General features: G+C 41.7%; 1 long non-coding RNA gene across 1 annotated transcript in view; it reads left to right on the top strand.

The window, feature by feature from the left end:
* The window catches only part of LOC124072030, an 88814-nt gene that overhangs the window by 34764 nt on the left and 33009 nt on the right, over positions 1 to 21041 (top strand). Inside the window, exon 2 of the long non-coding RNA XR_006845437.1 lies at positions 13873 to 14112. This is a non-coding gene — a long non-coding RNA (uncharacterized LOC124072030). The remainder of the gene's footprint in view (positions 1 to 13872; positions 14113 to 21041) is intronic.

Raw genomic sequence — 21041 nt, 5'->3', positions numbered from 1 at the left:
AAACTGGTTCAGCCTGTTAAGAGTTTTGCACCAGCCTACACAGATAAATGAAGTCCACACACTGTATGAGATGTGGGAATTTGCTTTGAATGTTACAAATTTTAATGTATTTACATGTTTCTCAGCAATCCTGGTGTATCTCTTAATTTGTTTAATTGTTTTTCTTTACATACGATGTGAGTCAGAACAGGTAGTCTTAGGAGGATAATTGGAATTTGACAGTGTATGTAATGGTGTTCAAAAGGAGACTAAATCCAAAAATGTAATTTGATAGTGCCTTTTACTACATTTTGGTAATGTGTTCTGAACTGTCATGACATCAGTGGATTCAAAGGAGAGATTGAGCTCTCCAAACAATGCAGTCATCACAAGCAGCTTTTCCAGGTTGAATGCCTATTAAAAAACGAGAATAAGGAGGTAAGGAGTTTGATACATCCGCCGGGTATTGTACAATGTTACAAAGAAAACAATGAGACAATCAAACAGTGTATCATATTGTTTTATTGCCTCCCAAAAGCTCAAAGTAATATTCTGCTTTTGAAAATGACATAAAAACCTCTCAGTGGATTATGGCATCAGTATGAGTCCATGCCGTGACAATTTTCCCGCTGAGGAAAAACTCAGAGTCGCATAATAATTACAGGGCAATGAACACACAACAATAAACATGTAAACTATTCAAGGCAGCTGAGATAAGATAGCGTTTAAACACTTTTTTTTTATTGCACAAGGTTCCCACAGTTCAGGATGTTCAAAGGTCTCTTGCACAACCACAGATGTCCATAAAAAAAACACAGCAGTTCTTGATCAAGGCAGAGAGTGAATAAATATGTGTCAGAGAGGAGCTACTAGTGATTAGGTTTGTTAACAGAAGGCAGTCCCTTTCATTTTCAGTCCAGCCCACGCAGTAAAATCAACTTCAGATTCATACTCAGTTATCATCCTCATCTTACACATCAGTTGATCTGGTATAAAAACCTTTTCTGTATTTCGTGTGTTTAATTTATTTGAACGCTATATGTTGATGTTTCAGCCAACCAAGCAGGTCATTTGAAACACCGAGGTTTTAGCTGAAAATGAATTGTTTTAGATTGGCCAAACTGTCTCAGATCTTATTAGGTTTTACGGCTAATAGGATAAATTAATTTCAAGTATCATTATGATGTGAGGAGATGCAGTGTGGTATTATCTCGCAGAATGAAATCAGATGTGATTTGACCTGAATGTTATTATGAACTGAGAGTGTGCAACACCACTCTTGTGGGAGGGAAGAAGCCAAATTTACTTGAGTCATGACAGAAAAGTTACTTTCCGTACAGTTAGGGTTTCAGCTGTGATAATTATTGGTTGATCTGCTTGATTTTGTCCATTAATCTACTATGTGATCCCTCTGTTGTTTTTGTTTTTGCTATTACCTGATGTTAAGAAAAGAGTGCAATGTCTCACCTGTAAATGCCCTTTTTTGTTTCACCAGCAGTTTGAAACTACAACATACCTCTTTTATAATGAACTAAAACACATAAAAGCAGCACAAATGCTCAGACGTAAGATGCTCTTACGAGAAAATGTTTGGCATTTCTTCTTGATGATCAAGGTAGTTATAGAAGCAAAGATTTTCTGTTGTGTATACATTTCTATAATAGTCCAGTGGTGTCCTAGTTCATTCAAAAACATTCCTGTGCATTGACTTGCCATTATAGTTTCGGTAGTGAGATAAAAAGGCTGTACTAGTTGCTTATTCTGTGATAATTGCCTGTAAGTGTCCCATGAATGGTGGGAACTCCTGATTTCTTAGCCAGCTTTATAATCTCTTTGATAACAGCTCAGAGGTGGGCAGATTTGACTGCTGTAAAACTGACCGGCAAAGTCTTTCATGTGTGGACTTCATGTAGTGATGCAGCCCTATCAGCTTGTTTGTTCACTGTTATTGAACACTTATCTTTGTGACAAGACACTCAGTACTGGAGCAGATAAAGATGAAAAGCACGGACGAACGATGCTATTTTCTCTCCGCTGTGTCAAACTTAGAACCTCCTATTTTCAGTGTCAGGGGATTTAAGAAAGACAGAGATGGCTAGAAATGAGCCGATCAATGTTGCGTGGTCTGAGTCTTAATAACACATTTGTGGCTGCGTGTATTATGGAGATTTGGCAAATGATTTGAACAGCTCAACCATCAAGAGTTAGACGCTTCAAAGTAAATTCAAAAGTCAAAAGACACATTTGCAGGCTTTTATGTTGCATAAAAATCTACCATGGCAAGACTAGAGGAGGCCGACTTTATGACTTACTTGGAGTAAAATCAGAATATGAGAAAAGTTACAAAAAGATGAGTTGATACACCGGCTGCTGGAGACTGTGCTGAGATGCAGCAGTCCCCTACCTTCGCCTGTCTCCCTTATTTTGGGGCTAATTTAATTTCCCTCAGACAGACTCTCTCACACAGACGCCGTCTCCATTACAACGCGCAGCCAAACACAAGCATTCATTAATTAGTGGCATCGTTGTCTTTTAATTATGCATGTGGCTTATTAGGCGCCTCACCCATTCACCCAAGCTTTCCCGTCTACACTCCCCTCTGTTTCCTCGCTGTGCTCATACGGGACCTTTAAACTTCCACCTGCACATTATAGCTCTAATAAAGCTGTTATCAGCCCGTGAAGGAGATGGCAAACAGGTGAGAGAAAAGAGAGGGAGAGAAATGGCAAACAGGCGACTGAGAGTTCTGATATGTCAGCAACAGAAATTAGCTAACTACACTCCCGGCTGTGACACAGGCAGGGAGAGAATAAACCCACCAACTCCTCTCTCTGCCTCCCTCCCTCCCTCCCTTTCCTCCTTTCCTTTAGTTCTGTCTTCCTCTCTCTCTCTCTCTCTCTCTCTCTCTCTCTCTCTCTCTCTCTCTCTCTTCCCCATTCTCTGACTCTACAAATCAGAGAAAGAGAGAGTAAGCAGGGAGGGAGAGATCGTCAGCCGGTGAATTTTTACAGCTCTCCAAAATCATTATTGGCAATTAGCGTTCGTCAGGGAAGACAGCAGCTGCTTGTAATTACAGGTAGCCCCTCATTACTTCTCAGTGTAGGGAATGGGAGGGAGGGAGGGAGGGAGAAAACATGTTCCAGAGCCAGTGTTTATATTTATTTATATATTTCTTTACCTGTGATGTTGAGCGACATAATGTATACCAGCTATACCGGAGGGCTGGAGACTTTAGCAGGTGCAGCTTGAGAGCAGGAGGAGGAGGAGGAGAAGGAAAGACTAAACTCATTGTAAACAGCCAAATGTTATCATACAAATATTGTGCTATTGCAGAAGTGCTGCGTGTGTGTGTGTAACAGTGGAAATGATTGTATATATAGGCATCAGCACTCATTACGAGGTTTAGCCACAATCATTTGTCTCTACTAATTCTTGACTTTGTCCTGCTGCTTATGAGCTAAGTTTGGCCGGGTCGTGTGGAGATCCTCTGATCACAGAGCAGTGAGATCTCAGCCTGACATGGCACAGGTTGAGGTTAAGATGACCTGACATCTCAGGGCACACTTCACTGTTACCATGCCCGAAAATCCAGCACTGCATGGCACGCTGGAGTGTTCCACAGCTTCACCTTAGTCATCCCCCTGAAAATCTTGGCTTACTCATGCAGGAGTAAGCTGCCTCCTAATGGGCCAGAAAGAGAAAGAGTGATTTAAGAGTCACTCCCTGACAGAAGAGGTATTTCTACCTAATCAGCAGACTGAAGTTTAAAATTGGCACAGGTCAAACAGTGTGTTTATTTAAAAAAAAAAAAGTGTATTTTTTAATCTCAAGGCAGAACTGTCTCATTAAATGGTAGCTCAAGTATCTCTTTCAACCATAACAGGGTTATTTTTTCATACGTTTCAAGGTATTTTCAAGCTATGCTCAGCATTTCCTCCTGTCTTGCGCTGCCTGGCTTTTATTGTTGGTTACTGTGTCTACTGAGGGTTTGGCAAAATGAAATAGATGAGGTTTCATTTTGACAGACATGTCAAATCAACACACTTTTTGCGTGGCCAAAAAAATGTCATTTCTGTAAATGTTTGTACCAGAGTGGGCAAGGTTGACATTAATTTGCCTGCATAGCAGAAATAGTTAAGCCTTTACTCATGGAGGTGTAGAGGTGTAGCCTTTTGTAACTATAAAAGGATATATTTCTGCTGGGGATGAAGATGAGGTAAACACATACTTCAGGCAGGGGCTAGACTCCCATGAATAGTTAATTAATACCATCTGAATTCCTCATATGCCCTAGCAACAGCAAGGCTTGAAGTGCCCCACAGAATCCACCACAGCCTTGGGCAACAATCAAACCAATTAACCCAGGGCAGAAAACAGTGCAGGTCGGGTGTGTATGCAGCTCGGTAATACAGTGGACCAGTGCTTCTACTGATCCCTTACATCAGACAGAGGAAGGTTAGGTTCAGTGGAGTGAACACCCTGCTCTGTGTAGAGGTGTAGTTTTCAACATGGAGGTCAGGTCTGCTACATGCGAGGCCTCACTGCAAGACTAACAGAGGGCATGCTAATAGCCGCCAGACATTAGCCTCTTATCCTCCACTGAGGGTTTGGCTTGTTCTCAGAGGAAAGGAACATTTGAGTTTGTTTTTCCTCTTTGTTATTGAATGTAATTATTAGTCTCACTTACTGAATGAGTCATTTTGTTTCATATGTTCCACAAAAAAAAAAAAATAAATAAAAAAAGTCACGGCTGTCATTCATCAGCTCACTCCCATGACGTGCCTTCATTTCTCTCCCTGATGATGAGCATCATAACGGTATACACAACAGTTGATAAACAGCTCTTTCTGCCAACAACGTAAAGCCCTCACCATGTTCTTGCTAATTCATAAAGCATTTACCGTCTCTTTGAATAAACATATACTGATTGTCTCTTACAAAATTTTAAAAAATCTCTTTAGACCTCGAGGATATCTGCAAAGCTTTATTCGCAGCGAGGGTGCTGGTATTTATTTTCTGCACACACACACACACACACACACACACACACACACACAGAGGCTCCTGCTCAGTTACAGTAGAACAACCGGCATCCTGGCAGCAGAAAAGCTCACATTTGCAGGGCATCTCTCGTTTCCACTGTAGACCGTCCAACGCAAATACAAAGAACAACTGTCACATTCAAACTGGAGCTGAAATGACTGGCTGGGTTTCGATTCATCTTGTCTGTCCGGGTCTCTCTTTTTTATTTGCTGCCATGAAAAGTTGGAACTGTATGAGAACCCTGCGCAAGAGGGAGAAGATCAAGTGTGTAAGGATTTAACAGATGGAATTGGGACTAAATGAAGCGCTAATGCATGGATGGTATGAATCCACTGTGCATTTTTTAACAGGGACAGGATGAGATGGTTTCTGTTGAAGGTGGAAGTTAGTTGTTGATTTAATTTCCACTTACAGAATATGTGTTTAAAATATAATATCTGTGTTAAAATAATACGTCAGATTTTACCTTTATACATAATAATTTGCAGATTATTTGCAGGATATTTTATAGAAAAAACAGGGATGATTTATGTAATATAGTGCACTTTCCACCCGTAATTTTGCGGTGAAAATCAGATGCTGAGAAACTAATACTAGTACTACTACCAAGTTTACATACGGGCTAACCAGAATCACTGTGTGTTGAAACAGCAGCAACAATTGTAAATGCGTCATGGGGAACCTGTTTCATTTAAAATTTCAAAACATTTAAAACTGACATTTCACTCAGCGCACTTTGGAGATGTTTTTGCAGAGAAATTCAGCTGTGGGATAACAAATTCGAGTACCATGCATCGGGAGACACTTCACGTTTCCCCAGTATTTTAATAGTGCTGTGACTTGTAATGAGTGCCTAATTCACTACCACTATTCTAAAATAAGGAAAATTATAGTGTATGTTTTACACTCAAATCAATTTTTAAGCTACACAGAATACATTCGCTGTCTCTCATCTGTACCAGGCTACAGGCAGCGCTCACGAGAAAAGCGAGATCTTAAAACAAACCCTTATTTGGATCCTCCTTCTGGTTGTTACTGTGGCAGCTTTGAGAAATATTGTCGTTTTATTCTACTGATGCTTGCGGTGCTGCAGTGCTGCATTTTAAACTGTTGAGTCAGATTTCATTTACCAGCCCCTTCATCTGTTTTAACTCAGTGAGGCGAGGTATCGCACAGAGTGTGTCTGTGCGCCCGTGTGCATGCTTGTGATTTAGCAGTGAGAATATGTGTATAAATTTACCGAATTTGTGTGGGCCTGTCTGTGAACAGCGTTGTTTGTGCTTGTTTTATTTTTGTGTGTATGTGCATCCTGTCATGTGTGTATCCAAATGTGTGTGTGTGTGTATGGCTTCCAACCCAGAGCTATTATGTGGAGACAGCAGGTATAATATCTGCAAACCTTCGCCGCTGTGCTGGATAAGTAATGGCCTCAAGACGTCACCTTTATCTGTAGCCACACTCCTGCAGCTGCGACTGTGTATTCCCTGCCTCACACTTCCTCCATGATACACAGGTGTGGCGTTATGTGTGTTTGTGTGTGTGTGTGTGCCGTTTATCCCACTACGCCCCCCTCCACCTATGTATTTGCCACACACAAAAGTGGCCATGAGGAAGGCAGATATGGCTGAGACTGACACATTCATTTGCTTAACGGCCATGAATGTGGTGGCAGTGCTGCCGCCTTTTAAGCAGCTTTAGCTGTATATCCCCTACAGACACTGGGTGAGCGCAGAGCGAGGCGCCACTGGGAGCATCCCATCATGCCCTGCAAATGGAGAAAGGAAGGCCATGGTGGGGACAGATAGGAGAATGGAGGGGAGACAAAGGAGGAGGGCGATATTTAGACAGAGACAGAGGAAGGCAAAAGCAGAGAGAGATGCAGGGGAAAGGGACAGATTGACATGTGAGATAGATAGAGAGAAAAAAATTTAAACGAGACGGAAGGAGAGAGAGAGATAGGTGAAACAAAGGGAGAGTTAGATCGGGAGTGAGTGAGCTTTGTGGTCTCAGGCTCCATGGGAGGTTCAGCCCAATCATTTATAAAAGGTAAATGCTGTCAGGACGCAGGGCGTTTTAAAGGCGCGGCGCTGCAGGTGTGATTTATGCTCTCAGTACGGGGCTATAAATCACCCTGCCTTTGTTTCCACTGGCTGCTGCTGCTTCTGCTGCTGCTGGTGCTGCCGCCGCCGCGTCAAGACATAGGCATCCCTGCCTCATCGACAGCAGGCATGCACATCCAAACGCACACACACACACACTCAGTGGACAGCGATAGAGACTGCAAAGAAGCATGATGATCTGAATGGATGGCTGGATGGAGAGTTAGTAGAGAAGGAGTTGACCAGTCGGTGTCTATGATGAGAGTCCAAGAGATGGTGGATGTTCTCACACACATACACGCACACTGTAATACACAGATATCGGTGCAGAGCAGAGAGAATCTACTCTGACACTGATCCATGTTTCTCCATTGTTGTAATTCAAAAAGTGTTTGTGAATGTGACCTGCTGTCTTCTAAAATTTGACTCCGGACAAAAATAAATGCCTAAATAAATAAATAAATAAAAAATGAACCAGACTCCAATCTGTGAAGCTGTCAAAAAGCAATTTCTGTTTGGTTCTCTTCTGTAGACTTGTGCAATACTACTTTGAGCTCCTTCACGCAAATTAACATTTTTACATTCACATTCTGCTGGTCTAATCCAGGTGCACTTCAAGCAGCACAATGATCTGTATGTTGCTTTTCTCACAAAGTCTGTCTTGTGTTCTGTGTAAACTGAGCTCCGGAAATTGTCTCTTTATGCCATTACTGACAGGATTCTTGTTCTTGTAAGCTCTGTTATTGCAGACAAAATGGATTTCTACAGATTCCTACTGACCTTTTTATATAGAATAAGCTATCATCTCATTCATTCAAACATTTCTGGTTCTTGTCACCATAACAATGCAATCACGATTGTATAATCATTTCCCTGGTGAATAACACAGCATTACTGTATAGCTACCAATGTCTTGCCCTAGTCACATAGCTTACCAGCGTTTCAGTTGTGAGGACATAGGCAGTATTGATGTAATGACTGTGTGGGAGGGAATGGCACTTCAGCAAGGTCACAAGTCCTGCTTATGACAGTCACATTGTCAGCATTCTTTAACTAGCGTGGATAAAGCCCTTTGTTCTCTGCAAAACACCCACTACATTTGATGGGGTACGAAATGGGTTCAGTTTCTGATAAGTCTGACATATAGAAAAGTGTGTGAAAAGCATCACTGGGAAGATTCTGTAAGTGACAAACAGCGAGTTTGTTACTCATTAGAGTGAGGCTGAGTGAAACCGTAATCCATGACTCTTAGTGGAAAATTCCACCATGTCATACTCTGCAATATACAGTGTCATCAGTCTTAACATATTCAAGGCATTTTGGGAGTTATGTTATGAGGTGATGTTATGATTTACCTGACTCATGTAGCATTTGCATATCTTTGAATGACTTTCAACAGTGTCCCGAAAACAAGCCTGAATGGCATAGTGAGTTACAGAAGTCCCTAACTCAATGCACAACTTGTTTGGCTTGCATTATGCAATATTGAGGTTACTGTTAGACAAATTATATCTCCCCTTTTTCTCCCATTAATCTTATTTGTACTGTAATCTGCTGAAATGTGCGTTTGATTTTTCACAATATAATCGAAAAGAATCTTTACTCAACATTCTAATAATTTCAGATAGACTCAGGTGACCTTGAAGCACTCGGAGGAGGCTCTTCAAGCTATCATACTTTCTTCAACCTACTTTGTCGTTATTGTAATTATGAATGAGTCTAATGAGAGATGAGGACAGGAGTGGGACTGTCTATTCCGTCCCCGCCTCCAACGTCTTAAAAGGTAACTTGAGGTGCGATGAGTGTTCAGCAGTTGCTCGTGTTCCTCACAGCCTGCACTCGTCACAGCCTTGTGCTTGTGAGACAGCATTTGTGCACACAGAACTGAAATGCTCACTTGTGGGGATGCTTTTCTATACTGTTGTAAAAGACTAATTAAATGCCTTAAAGAGGTAGAAGCCCTAGAATGTTTAGAGGAAAACCAAACGTTGTTACAGTAAATCCTTATTTGTTTTTGCTTGTTTTCAGTCTAGTAGTAATGCCATCTTACATACTTCATGAATTGAAATAATTTAATTCGAATAGTTTTGGCAAGTGTCTGAAATACATGTAAAAAATCACGTAAAAGCTCATATGAAGGTCTGGTCATGAATCATTGAAACACGACTTTGTTTAAATCATAGAAAAGGGAAATGAAATCCTAAAATTTGTACACAAAGATTTGATTCATGCTGCCAAAATCCACTCACCTAAAATATTTGAACCCATGGCCCCTGTGGTGAACTCAGCTTTAAAAGGTGCCTACCAGGTAGTAGATGCTCTTAACGTTTCAATAACTTGAGTCTATTTTACTGCATTATCCAAAAATCTTACATAGTCTTAATAAAGTTAAGGTATTGTTTGTCAGTTATAAAAAATGTTATGGAATAATTATCTGATAATTGACCAGTCATTTAATCTTTTAACAATGCTTTCTTGCTTTTTATATTGCCCCTGATTCTTTCCAGTGCAGTTTCCAAGAAAGCAGAAATACTGTGCTTCCACAAAATTGATGTAAAAACAGCTCACAACAGCACTTCTTCTTCACACATAATCAATCCCTTCACCCAAACCATATTTCAGCCTGGTACGCATCACTCTCAACAGAAACCCAATTGTAGTCCAGAAAGCGGTCAACAATGCTCTCCACTCAATACATAATACAAGCATATAAATCACCTCAGAGAAGGCTTTCTGTCTCTCTGGCTGGGGGAGGAAAATGGAGCTGTAACACGCAGCGAACACGTACAAGCTGACCTGAATGGCTGCTGGTATTCTGATTTCCCCCAGGAGCTCCTCTCTGGCCTGTGCCGGTGTTTTAGATTCCAGAGGGAGACCATTAATGCTCAGCCTGTCGACCTGATCCATATGTATGGCTGGCTGTTCCATTCTGTTCAGCTCTGCCTCCTTGCCTACCTGACTGTCTCAAGGCCTGCTGGAGTCCAAATTGGTTCCTCGTCCTGCAAAGATAGAAATAGAATAGGGGACATGGCCGACACAAAGGACAAGCAGGGCTAGTTTTACAGGGTGATTATTCAGACCATGCATCTGGATGTCTAGCAGCAGCTAATGGGCTCCATTTGCAGACTGAGGAACACAAACGGGTGCTATCCTTAACTCTGGGAAGAGTTGGAATGGATTATCAGTACATGACTGGTTACCATGTTGTCCTGTCAGACAGACACGGTTAAACCTTCTGATACTACAGAATGCACTACAAACGACAAATGAAAATGCTCTTTTTTTTCTTTACTGCTGCAATTAGCCCAGCTTTGTGAAGTGAATGTAGTTTATTGGTTTTAGCTCACTTGATCTCTCTTTTCTTACCTTTTTCTTTCTCTCTCTCTCTCACTCATCCCCACTTTACTCTCCGATACAACAGGGTGTGATTTGTCACTCATGATGGGATTGGCCTGATATCCTTTTAATGGTCACATACGCTTATTCGCCACAATCTCCAATTTGGCCAGCTGCACTGAGCACAGTTGAACAATGTCTAGACAGTCTAATTAACAAATCATCTCTGAAGCACTATTATCCCACAAAATAGAGAAGACAAAGAGTAAAAGAGGGGGCCATTGATTCACTGTATGATATTTGTTTCATTGCTGTCCTAATAATTCATCTTCCATGACTCTATTTTTCCTCGTACATCCATTGTGCGTTGCCTCGTGTTGATTCAAAGGTTAAAAATAATGTTTGAGGAATGGCCAGGCCTCACTTGACATCAATTTAAAATGCGAGCAGAGGAGAGTCTCTTTGTCTTTCTAATACTGGGAGCCGTTTTGGCCTGTGTTAAAATTAAAAATTAATAAAGCTAGAAAATAAAGTGGATGTGAACTGTGCTGTCCGGATATAGCAGGCTCTCTTTGTATCCATTTAGCACTCAGCAGGAGTCTATGTCATCTTCTGGAACAAATAGTGAGCAAAGCTTATGTCGTGATGCATTCCGTCACATGAGGGTGTCCAACGGGGACAGGGTCTCTGTGGGACAGAGGAACGGTCTGCAGATAGCCTTTTGAAATGAGCAGACAATTTAATTAGAACCATTTTTGTTATGTGGAGATGTACTCAATCATATATGGAACAGATATTGTCTTTTTTTCCACTGAAATGCAGATAACTGAAGTATTCTCTGATCATCCGTAGTCAGTATTAAAAATGTCTAAAAATGTTAAAGCAGCTCAGATGTTAGAATAGATGCATGACTTCTTTTATAACAAAATAAACAGTGCTCTATCAGTACCATTGCATTGTTATTAGGGTTTTGAGCAATAAAACACTAAATAAGTTTAAAGCTAACAACTGTGTTAGATCTGATTTACGTCTCACTTGTTGTTATGAGTTTAAGGCTGCCTACTCTGTAGTGAATGAAAAGGCTGAGTGTACATGAAGCACTTCAAGATCCTTAGCCTCAGCAAATAGAACTCCGGTAAAAAACAGTAAGCTAGACAGAAAGGTCTTTATTCAGAAGAAATCATCTTTCTGATGGGCTGAACAGTGTTTACAGCCGTGTGTGAGAGATGTATTCTGCAATGTACTGAAATCCAATGGCAAACTATTGTAATTAAAGTTTCCTCCATATTTTGGCTCTTGAAGAGTGTTAAATTAATTTTGATTTAGCATTTCCTACTATCCTCTAATAACTGAAATTAACAATAAATGACCCTCAGCTGTTCTGAAGTGTTTGTACATGGAAATTCCTTTTTAATCACCAGATGATGAAGGAATATCTGCCCTCATTAAATGTCTTTCAGTTCTAGTACAGAACGCTCTGTGTCAAAGAACATTTTGTCCCCTAAGTCCTCTTTAGGGTTATGAAGACTTAAAGCAGAAACATTTTTGTAATATTTCATATGTTTATTCAAATCCAATTTTATTGGCTGATTCAACCGTGCTGAATGAAAGTGTCCTCATAAATTAATATTGGACAAAAAAATCCAGAAAGTGCAAACTTAACTTACATCCAACATAATTTGAAATCATCCTTTTGCATTAAGGAGTTAACAGCAGACATTGTAATAATTGGATAATTGAAATGTAGTGAACAAAGTAGGCATAACTATAAAACTAAATTAAAAGATGTTATGTTATTATTGAATTACATGTCATAAATTCAGATCAATACTTCCCATTTCTATTCCTTTTTGAATTCATTTTCTTAATTTAGATTCAGGCTCCAAGCGCACATGTGAGTCTATTTTTTTATTTTTAATATAACGCTAGTTTTATAATATATTACATTACTGACATACTGTGTGCATTTATCAGTTTTACTTTGATTATCATAATTGCCATGAATCTAAAACAATTAAGATTAAGACAAGTCCTTTTGCCAAGTGGAAAAATAAGGCTTGATGATTGGCTGAGAAAATGATCAAAGAACAGTTTGCCCATCACTTGTTGTTGGCTGGGGGTGTAAATCCTAATGTTGGCAGTCTGGAAAGAGGCGACCGTCTTCCAGTCGACACTCTGGGAATTTTTTTTTTTAGATGTGTGATTTCAATTTCAAATTGTTCCTCTCAAATTTGTCATCTGTGTTTATGCATTTGAAATTAACTTTCATATGAGCATTACATTTTGAAATTTATGCAATTCAACTACAACACTTTTTGATGGTGAATTTGTTCCACATATTTTTTCTTCTCTTTACATTTACAAGTGATATGAGTGACAGTGTCGTGCTGGAACAGAGTCTGCAGTGAGTTACGCTGTCAGACTTTTATTATCGATAAGGCAGATCATATGAAAAACAAATGTAGTAGGACACAACTACATACAGCATCTCTCTGTCCTCCTGCCACCTTCCTCTCTCCCCTCTTCTCCATCCGCCTTTCTCCTTCTTTATAAAACCCTGTAAGCACTTTATTTTTATTCTGCTTTGTGAAAGTCTATCTTGTGCGTAATATGCCTTCAAGTGTGTAACAACTCTATCTAAGAGCAAGTGTGCAGATGTAGCTGCTTGTTTTTACACTGTTGCTGCCTTGCATTTTACATTTACTTAACGTAATCAAAGGATTTTCACCAGAACGCAATTTTGCTGTGTACCATCCTTACAATTTTCTATAGTTTACTATACATTGGAATGAGGCCATCCTAAAGCAAAGTGCTACCAAGACAATCCCTAAAGCAAGAGCTTTGAGATGCTTACACACTATCATCCCTGGTTAAAAACAAGGGGATTTATCAGGGATGTCTGCCTCTGCTGGGGCTAGGGGGACCAAATTACACCCCCAGTGTCTGGTTGGAGGCGGAGAAGGAAATAGATGGGTCCAGATATAATGGTGATGGCCCCTGGGTGGTACTCCTGTGAGGGAGAAAGAGGAGATTAGAGTGGAGGTGTGAGCTTGCAGTAAGATTACATTTTCCCTCTTTCTAATGGATAAGTGCTTCTCTTTTTTTCCCTGCTTCACTCCCACTATTCCGCTTCTGTTTCACAGTGTTCCATCTCTCTCTCTGCCCTCCATCACCACACACACTCACGCATAAAAAGCGTACACATGCACATATGCACGCACACACACCAAACACACAACTCTCGTCTCTCCCTCTGTCACCCTCTCCCTCCGTCCTCCCTCACTTGATCCTTACACCTACGTGCTACAGATGGTTTCATTTTATAAGAGATAAAACCACATTTGGTGGAACTGATTAAACAGAGGGAACAACATCCCCATCTGCCATTTATTCCAATCTGAAATTGCTTGGGCAGATGCTGACATCTTTGGAGATGATTGATTCACCCCGTCTGGCCAGAGAGGAGTGGAGAGGAGAGCGGTGCTAGATCCTCCCCGGGGCTGCAGCTTCATGCTGCCCTGCCATGGCACCACCGCAGTGTTACTTCACCAGTGATGGAGCCCCCAGCCCCTCGATACCCCCCACCCCCAGTCCCCCATCTCTTGTCTCCAGCAAGCTGCTGCAATCAGCGCAGACCTTGATTGGACTTGGGCAGGTGAGCGCAGTACACTTTAATCATGGGGCCAGTACATGCCAGATCATCCCCTCTGTATCGGTGTGTGACTGTGTGGTGGCAGAGAGAGAGAGGATGGTCTCTGTGGTTTGCCCATATTACAAATAAACACACAAATAAATATTTTTTCAGCTCCTCGACCTGGCTATGGCCATTCACAAAGTTTGTGTTTTACTTGCTTGGATTACAGATACTGCTCTTAGATTGAGGTTTTTGGCTTTCTACTAAGATTAAGACTAAGATTCCACAGTCATGCTAGTGACTCTGTGAGGCTGTACTTAGTCAAAGCGATGCTTTAAACATCGGCGCGCTGACATGTTTATATTTAGCAGGTATAATGTTTACCAGGTTCAACAGCTTGGCTTAGTGTGTTAGCATGCCAACATTTGCCGAGTTACACAACATACAGCAGCGGTTGATGATAATGTCATTAGTTTTGTGAGTACTTAGTACAGTATTGGAAAAACTTAATTTTGACCTCATGATGGTATAAGTTCAAAAGTCAGTTGTTCAACAAGGCTATTTGAATTCATCATGAGGATAACATGAATGTGTGTGCCAAAGTGGAGGACGGACCCACCAACATGCCTAGTGCCACGCCCTCAACAGCAACCATGTTAACGTTAATCTGGATGCCGACCTTACTGTTTTGGGGTTTTTGGGACAAACTGGTCCGACATTATTCCCTCTTTGTTTAAAGTGATCATCATCAAGCTGAAACCTAAACCTGCCTGTTGCATTGTAACCTTTGCTCAAATATTCAGGGGTTTTTCACATCATTCTGTTCATGAACTTTCCCAATGGTGCAGAATGTGAACTAGAATTGTTTCAATGCTTTATACGTATGTGGCCACATGATGTAACACTTGTATAAAAAGAATACCAATGGGTCCCTGGTGATTAGATATTCCACTCAACCTTCATCTAATCAACATTTATAGTGTCCTGCCTGTGGACTTGCACTGTCCCCCACTAAATCGACTCTGCGTCATCACTTGTAAACACTCATGCATTTTAAGATGGAAAACTCCTCTGCAAAAAGTGCCATCAAACCCAGCGGTGTGTGAGTTCAAGTGTGCGATCAAATGCGCATAGTCTCATAAAAACTGCTGAGCTTGGCTCTTCAATGCAATCAGGCGCCCGTCGCAGCTCATATACTTGTTTGATGATAACCGAAGATGGAGAGAGTGATGGAGCTCTCTGAGGGACCACCACGATAATTTAGCTCGGGGAGTGGGTGTGAATCATGGTGAAGGCGCGGGGGGAGCAGGAGGTGGTGGATGAATCATTAGGGTGGGGGCAGGGGAAGGATGGAGAGATGGAAAAGGGAGAGCAGAGTCCCTGGGGACTTAGATCCATCAGACAGCACTGCCGTGGCTTGACTTCAGCATCAACCTGAAGGACCACAGCACAAATCCGACTGTCTTTCTTTCTCATTTCTCTCCCTTTTGCAAACTGTTGGCCTCACTATTCCTCTATCACTGTGATCCATAGCAGTCTCTCTCTTTTTCCTCTGCTTCTGTCATCAGGCATGTCATTCCACATCAGAGGCCTCATCTCTCCCTGCTCCATGTCTCTCGCAAGCCTCTTGAAGTACGGCTGGGCCTGAGAATGGCAAATGAATTCCCAGTCTGAATTCATACTCTCACCCTCTCCTCTTGCTGCCACCCTCCACTCTTGCCTTGGGCTACTCATTCCACCTCTCCTCCCTGTTGTCCTCCTCTTCCTCCACTCCCGCTACATCCATGGTATACTCTGATGGGATTCAGAGCAAATTGCTCACCCCTGGAAACAAGCAGAATAAAAGAAAGAAAGTGAATTGTTTCAGTTAGCCGACTGCCATTTTGCTCGTCTGTTTGACATGACGAACAGTGTGCGGTGTGAAACATAGCCTTAGACTGCCCTACTTCTCCCAGTGCAATAATCCATTACCAGCAACATCCACACCTTTTCAAGAGTTTCAGCTCCCCAAGGCTTTGACTTTGGACAGGCAGAGGTTAGAGGAAAACAACCTGAAAACAGCCTTATCTCCCCACACATGAATGTTTGTTAAGGCTCCCCATTAAGTCTCCCCCTGAATTTGCATATTAATTGCATTTTGGCTCTACTTCCCTCCTTTAAGGCTGCTGTTTATAGGTGCTTTATTTCTTTGAGAAGACACAGACGTCCGCGGGGAGCTCACCTGCAACGGAGGACAAGAATTGAATTCTGCAGGAAATTGCTTTAACTTGAGTGTAATCGAATTTGCACCCACACACACCTTGACTTGGAAGACCTGGAGGTCACGCATGCATGTGGATATACATTTATAGTACATAAAAATACACAAATCCACAAGCACTGCATACTTATCAAATAAAGAAAGAAAGCATTCTAAAATAACCTGAAGAAATGAACACTACCACAATATGGAAACTCAGATGGATGCTGTATTCAAACTCTTGGGCTCCCCGAGTACCCCTCATGTCTTACATATTTTTTTTCATTCCTTTCTTCCTTTTTTTTTCTACTTGTGAATTGTTTTAACTGCTCATGGTTTGGCAGCTTTCTCAACAAATGTTTGAAAAGATGTGAAAGTTTTAATGACTGGATTGAGTAGGGGATAAAGGAACAGCTGGAGATTCTGTAATGTAGTGGCTATTCTTATATAGGAGAGGTGCACTCAAGCTGTCTCATTTGAAAACCAGCGTTGCGGTTTTATCCATACTTAAGAATAACAGGTGATTGAGCATTCTCTCATCCTTATCTCCAAAACAATGTGTCCACATGGGACTTATTTGAATATGATGCACTGAATGGCACTGTCACGTGTGATATCACAGTATGCAGTGTGGGCCTATTTATTATTTTCAAGATAATAGTTTAATTTCGCAGATTATGACTCACAGGGATTTCTTCCCCCCACAAGCTTGGTTTCAGTAATAGCATGGCATTTAATAGAAACTACCAGAGGGTAAGTGTAGTAGTCATTATTATGATTATTATCCACTGCCAGTAACAATGTTTGTGATGATCTGTGTCTTGAACATTACTCTTATATTCATTGTCAGAAGCTAAATTCCAGCACAGGAGATTTGGTTTTATGGTAATGGTCCTTCGTTCAACTGAAAATCTAATGATCTGCTCTCAAACCATCGGAGTAACTCAGTTCCGGGGCATTGATTTCCTTTGTGTTTCAGATTGATCTGTGGCCTGTTAGAGCTCAGTATGTCATGGGCTTCCTGCAAAAGGGCCACAATGAAAAAACCGATGCATGAACATGCACTAGAATAGAACATCCAGAGAGGATCAGATATCATGAAAAATATCCTGCCCAACTTACATTCTTAATGAACTACATTGTGGGAGACACTAATAATGATTTCATAGATGTGACTGCGTTTCCATTTTGACTCTAACATGATCATTAACGTGCAACTCTGCCACTGGCCCTAATGCCTCTGCCCTCTCCGTTCTAGTGTGAATAATATGTGAGCAGTTGCCTGGGAGAGTCTCGTTATGACTCCCACTGCAGTGGACAACTCCCCGAATCCTCCCTACAGCAGCATCATCTCCCTTCACCCATTGGACCACGGTCCCCTAAGGCGGATGCACACAAGCATGCACAAATTAAACCCTTAGTCTTTCCATTAGGCCATTTACTGTAGCATGCTTCTTTTAACATGGTTGTCTGACTTCCCTGTCTCGTCCACGCTAATGCAGACAGTGCACAGACCCCCACCAGCATGTGTTTGAGAGAAAAAGAGATTTCTGGAGCATTTATCAATGAGGAAAAATAAAGAACTGCACAGGGACCGTGCATTGCTGTCCATGTGGCGTGCAAGAGCCCCGCGAGAACATGCATGCCTGTACCCGTCTGTGTGCGGATGTTCTGCTCTGCTTTGTTTCTATTTGATATTTGTGTATAATGTGTTCTAAGGGGTTCGGTAGGCACGCGATGGGACACGTAGGGCTGCTCTCCCGCAGATGCAATTAGACTAAATGGGATTATGCCTATCACATTTCAGACAGGCCGGCCTCATGGCCACCTGGGGGAGAGAGTGATGGGTGGATGAGGAGGGGGGTGATGAAGAGGGATAGAGAGAGAGAGGAAAGGGGGTGGAGAGGTGGAGAAGATGCAGAGAGGGGAATGTGGTCTCTAAGAGACAGCATCCAGTGAGGTTGTCATGCATGCTGTCTCAGAGCACACTGATGCTTTGCTGAAGGAGAAAACATATCTGGCTTCTCCATACTATATTGAAATGGTTTGTGACAATGCAAACTATGAAACGGGGTCCATATCAGATGATTCAACACCCCTCACACCCCATATATAATGGCATTGTATGTTGTCTTTGATGTGATGTACTATGGCAAACCCCCCTCTGGTATCAGCCTAAATGTCAGCATCAACAAAGAGACCGATGGAGGGGAGGCTGACATTTTCACACCGGGTGATTCTGCCTGTAGATTCTCCACACAGAAAAGGTGCTCTATTGAACTGTATGGTCACAGGGTGAAGGAGAGGACATTGATGAAGAGGATAGGACATATAATGTGCTCAGTTACCTTTTTTTTTTTTCCTAATCTCTGCTGCATTTGTATAAGTAGAAAAAAAAACAGATGTTTTCTGTGTTTGTTTTGTGGTGACAAAAGTATTTGTCTCTTCATCTCTTCATATCTCATATCATTTGAGACATTTTAATTATACGGTAGCAGTTTTGCCCCACCTCAGGATTGCATACTATCCCAGCTGAATGACATACAAGTATATTGAGACTAGTTTCAGCCCACACGGTATTGTTTAGTCAATATTATCAAAGTAACATTTAACTAAATTAGATGAGAGTAGCAGGGAAACAACTGCAAGCTTCTGTTTAGCTAGATTTCTAACTTGATTACCAGCTGCTCAGCTGGATAGCTAATCTTTACGTTAAAGTATCTGTGTATCTGATTCATGAGGCCTATTCATGTTATGTATTTTTCTGTGGAGCGTCTGTGAAGTAACTTTTGTTAGATTTACTGTCTTTTTGTGCAAGTCTTTGTTCCTGGTTTCCTCCTTATACTATAAGGTGTAAGCATTGTTTATATAAGGCAAAAATTGCTTCAAAATTAAAGGTCAAGGGACTCAAGGTTTAATTAAACATGTTTAACTCCCTTCTTTTGTCAACCATATCACAATTCTCACATGCTAAACAGTCAGATGTTTGGGCCAACAGTGGACCTTCATCACCTACATGCACCTCTTTGACTGGAGGAGAGCAGAGCGGGGCACAGTGCTGCCATCCTCACAGTCTCCCACGGTTTCTCTCACATTAATCAAAAAGGATGTGGAGGTTCCCAGCTCACCTGACAGTCCCCTGGTGCCAGCTGTGTTTGGGACGGACCCTGTTGGCCTGCCTGCCCCTAATCACACACTGTCATTGTTCCTTTGGCCTTGTAAACACCAAGTGTGCTACAGCTGATCAAATTCAGGGTCACATACGCTCAGAACTCCTGTGCACAGATGCATGCATGCATACATAGATCACTCACATTGTCTATGCATACAAATTGAGACTCTTAGAGCCAAAGGTGCACTAATTTATATATGTATATTTTTATCTTAGGGTAGCTTATGATATACTAATCAGTACTAAAGTTAATTCAAGTACACCTCACAGTAACCAAGTGGGGTAAGCAAAAAAATAAAGAACAATTCACCCTCTGTCTCAATGTCCATGCGGATAAGAACTGTATTCCACATGCTGGCTCCCTCTGGGATGGATGCTCTACGAGAAGCCAGTGTGAATGTCAACAGTGACTGTGTACATTTGTCATTGCAAGCAAATAACTGTCTGGGTGCGACTGGACATCTCTTAATGATGAGGAATTAAACGTCCGTGGTAGACCACTGAGAGAGACTACAATATGCTCCTGAACATGGGGGGGACTGAGAACTGAGACCGAGGGTGGGATGGGGGATTTGGGGTGGGGGGTGGGGGTGGGATGAACTGGAGAGCTGTGATAGGATACGGCCCATTAATTATTGAATTTGCTGACGTTATGACAAATGGTGATGTCCTAGTCCTCACTGGTGCTTGTGACTTTTACAAGGCCAGCTGGACAGAGTCTCAGCACTTCTACTGTTAGTTAAACCCCATACACAGGTTTGAAATCTGTGCTGTTTTGTTTTTTTTAGGTGGAGAGATTTTCTCAGCCCACCTGCAGTGTGGCAGAAGTTAGATTAAGTATCTAGAGTGAAGTATCTCTAAGCTGGAATCATTTACACTGTAGCTGAAAGTGAAATCCTTTTCGAAAACTTCCATGCAGGCTTAGTGAAGGTGCGTGTAGTGTGAGACACAGTACACCTCCGTGTCTGCTTTTTTTGCGATGTGAGGCCAGCAGAGAAAGAAAGGCAACAGTGTGCTGTGTTTGCACTTTGTGGGACGGCCTCTTGCTCCTGACGTGCATGTGGTCAACTGTGCCCTAAGGGAGGCATCCACCATGAATCGTGGACTTAAACCTTGGAGACTCTGTAGGGTATATAAACCGTGCACATTCTCCCATCCGTGCTGTCAACACAGAAATCTTTACCTGAATTTGTGCTTTCATTTAAAGCCCCCAGCTGCTGTCTGCTGTGTTTGTGTCTGCCTGTGTTTTTCTTTTTCTTTGTCTGTGCCATCCCCAAGTCTATCATGAGCAGTCAGTCACATATACATTACTTCATTGTCTGTATCTGACTTCATCTAACGTTCAAACACCTCCAACATATCCAATGAGAAAGCTGAAAGAGAAAGCCAGTGAGACATAGCTCTCGGAGAAGATGCCGCTCTCTGCACTGCATACAAATGAGTCTTGTTTGGTTTGTCTAAAATAAGCCCTGTTACAGCTGTTACCCTTTAATAGCAATGATGTATCACCTGAAGAAGAAAGAACAGACCACATCTTTA

This window comes from Scatophagus argus, chromosome 15, assembly GCF_020382885.2.
Source record: "Scatophagus argus isolate fScaArg1 chromosome 15, fScaArg1.pri, whole genome shotgun sequence".
Lineage (NCBI taxonomy): Eukaryota > Metazoa > Chordata > Actinopteri > Scatophagidae > Scatophagus > Scatophagus argus.
The sequence above is the reverse complement of the archived record's forward strand: the minus strand, read 5'-3'. Positions and strand labels throughout refer to the sequence as shown.